Here is a 3677-nt window from a genome sequence, read left to right as displayed (position 1 = left end):
GAAAAGCAAACCACATGTTCCCCTTTCACTTATTCGGTGGGTCCAGATCACAGATTTGGGTGGTGTTTGTGCAGAAGGCAGCCCTTCTTCTGGGTGTGGGGGCTGGAATTCTAGACTGGAAGTCAGTTCCCTGAGAATTCTGAGGACATTAACTGCCACCTCCTGGTTCCCAGCAAGCCCTGGAGAAGTGGGACCCATGGCGTCCTCAGTGGGAAACTTTGTAGGAGGGTTTTCTCTCAGGAGGTTTCTTGGGTCAGGTCTCTGTCTGGTGTGCTGAAAATTTCTGTGCTGCGTGAATGGATCAGGCTCACCCACTACGCTGTACACTGCATGCCCATGCCTTTTAATATGGAAATCACATCCTCCCTTTTAGGGAAATACTCTTGAATGATTCTGTTGATAAGTAACTCTCCGTTTCTCTGTCTTCACTTTCCTAATCTCCTAGTATTTGGATATTGGATAGGTGATGCTGTTCCTCTAATCTTATTTTTTCTCAGTTTGCCTTTTGGACTCTTTATGGGAGAATTCCCCAGTTTCATCTTCCAATGCTATTATGTAATTAATTCTGTTAAGGTTTAAATTTCTGAGGCATCTTTTATCTGCTGGGTATGTCTTTGTGTGGCATCCTATTATTTCATCATTATTCCCTGAAGACAAACTTTAGGTTCTCTGATGTTTTCTTCTACCTTCATAACCTTCCTGTGCTCTTTATGTATTTCAGTCTCTCTTTGTCCTTTGAAGTGAGTATTTGCCATCATCTTAAAAGCTCTGCGTGCATGAGTGGGGTTCATCTCCCGTGGGACAGGTGTTAATGGTGTGCCTCAATGTTTCTGTTTGAGGTGATGCCCCATCTTCTCCCGGGGCTCTGGGCCTGGCTGCATCCACGAACTCTAGGGAGGCAGCTAGAGTCTCAGTGTCCAGTATGTAAACCACCCCGTACCCAGCATGCACATCAACAGTTAGAACATCTTAGTCCTCAAAGCTCCTTCCGTGTCTCCCCATGAGTATTCCCACCCTTCTCAAAGGTCGTCACTATCTTCAAAGTATCACATGACTTGATTAAAAAAATTCAGTGTGAAACTCTGTCTTCTAACCAGGGAATTCAACCCATTTATTTTGTTTATGCTATATTTGAACTTGAAGCATCTTGCTTCTCAATTTTCTTGTCTTGTTTCATTTCCCTTTTTATTGATTCACTTTATTGTAAGTATTAAGATGTGCGTGTGTTCTCAGTCGCTCAGTCGTGTCTGACTCTTTGTGACTCCATGGACTGTAGCCCGCCAGGCTCTCCTGTCCATGGAATTCTGCAGGCAAGAATACAGGAGTGGGTTGCCATTTCCTTGTCCAGGGGATCTTCCCGACCCAGGGATCAAACCCACATCTCTTGAGTCTCCTGCACTGGCAGGTGAATTCTTTACCAGTGCGCCACCTGGGAAGCCCGGAGTATTAAGACTGCTAGAGGGAAAAGAAAATTTCATTATTCACAGTATTAATTGCCACATTATCCCCCACTCAATAAACAATGCTGAGTGCCAAGATGGCAATGATGTTTTGGCCTCCATTCCCAACTCCTCTAAACACTGGAGAATATAATTGGTAAAGTTAACCCAACAGTCAAATGAAAGAATAAAGCAACTGAGAGCCTTTTGCTTGGCTGGAATCTTATTTCCTGTTACATGCTCTTCCAAGTGATAGATGCCAGTCTGCCTTATTCTTCCCTGTCTTTAAGGATTATTTGTAAAAAGTTGAATTATTGATGAGAGAGAGAATGACTGTTTTGGGTGCTCTGATAAACATGAAAACAAAGTAACAAAAATGGCAAATGGGAAAAGAAAAAGTGTTTTCATTTAGCAGTAATGCATTCACTTCTGAATAGTTCAAGGTTAAAAGGTAAAAACAAGATGATGTTCTCACTGAAAAATAGATGCTTGAACTGTCATCATTGCCCCACCCTAATTACGCGGTATTCTTAACTATTATTTTAGTCCTGTGCTTTTAAAAATTTCACAAAAAGACATCTTTTGGAGATATTACAAGCTTTGTTTCAGATTACCACAGTAAAGTGAGTATTACAACAAAGTTGCACAATATTTTTGGCCTCCTAGTTATGTTTTTTGGCACACAAAAAAGTTATATTTACACTATTCTATACTGTGGTATTGGAGAAGACTCTTGAGAGTCCCTTGGACTGCAAGGAGATCCAACCAGTCCATCCTAAAGGAGATCAGTCCTGGGTGTTCATTGGAAGTACTGATGCTGAAGCTGAAACTCCAGTACTTTGGCCACCTCATGCGAAAAGTTGACTCATTGGAAAAGACCCTGATGCTGGGAGGGGTTGGGGGCAGGAGGAGAAGGGGACGACAGAGAATGAGATGGCTGGATGGCATCACCAACTCGATGGGCACAGGTTTGAGTAAACTCCGGGAGTTGGTGATGGACAGGGAGGCCTGGCGTGCTGCGATTCATGGGGTCGCAAAGTCAGACACGACTGAGTGACTGAACTGAACTGATAGTCTAGTAAGTGTACAAAAGCATTATGTCTAAAAAATGCACATACATTAATTAAAAAATACTTATTGGAACTTTCCTGGTGATCTAGTGGCTAAGACTTCATGCTCCAATGCAGGGGGCCTGGATTCTATCCCTAGTTAGAGATCTAAGAGTTTGCATTCTGCAGCTAAGTTTGTATGTCAAAACTAAAGATTCTGGTGTGCTGCAACTAAGAGCACAGTCAAATAAATAAATATATATTAAAAGAAATAAAAATTAAAACATACTTTATTGCTAAAAAATGCTGTTATTTGAGAATTCAGCAAGTCATAGTAGTAATAAAGATCATAGATCACCATAACAAATATAATGAAACATTTGATATAATATGAGAATTACCAAAATGAAGTCAGTAAATGTTAGAAAAATGCCTCTGATAGACTTATTCATTGCAGGGTTACCAAAAATTTTCAATTTGTAGGAAAGGCATGATCTGCAAAATGCAATAACGTGGAGCATAATAAAATGACATATGCTTGTATTTCACTTTGATAATTTAGAAAATTTCATTTGTACTCCCCATTTATCACCAGTCCTTCTTGCATCTCAGACTATCCTGATGGAATAGTATTTCTTTCATCTTTTAGGAGATTATTTAGCTCAGGCCTCAGTGATAAATTAACCTTATGTTTATCTGTAAATCTCTTCATCTCCTTTCTCAAAAGGTTAAAAAAAACACAACAAACCTGAAGACACAGCTATTGGTTGACAGTTGTTTTCTCTGAAATATTATCCCATTCAAATTTATAGTGAGGGATGACTTCTGTGACTGCTGCTGAGGAATCTATCAGTCAAATTGTTTTTCCTTTATGCTGTCTTAGGGTTCCCAGAGAAATTAAACCAATAGTGTGTGTGTGTGTGTGTGTGTGTGTGTGTGGTCTAGGGGTTGGGGTTGGTGGGGGGCAAGGAGAGGAAGAAAGGGAGGGTGAGAAGGAAAGAGGGAAAGAAAGAAACTAATTTTAAGGAATTGGTTCACAAGGATGCAGAGACTGGCAAGTCCAAATTCTGTAGGACAGGTCAGCAGGCTGGAAAACCAGGGAAGAGTTGAGGCTGCAGCTTGAGTCTGAAGGCCATATGGAGGTAGAATCCCCTCTTCATGGGACCCCAGTCTTTTCTCTTGAGGCTTT

This window comes from Cervus elaphus, chromosome 18 (genome assembly GCF_910594005.1).
Source record: "Cervus elaphus chromosome 18, mCerEla1.1, whole genome shotgun sequence".
In the NCBI taxonomy this organism is placed as follows: domain Eukaryota; kingdom Metazoa; phylum Chordata; class Mammalia; order Artiodactyla; family Cervidae; genus Cervus; species Cervus elaphus.
The sequence above is the reverse complement of the archived record's forward strand: the minus strand, read 5'-3'. Positions refer to the sequence as shown.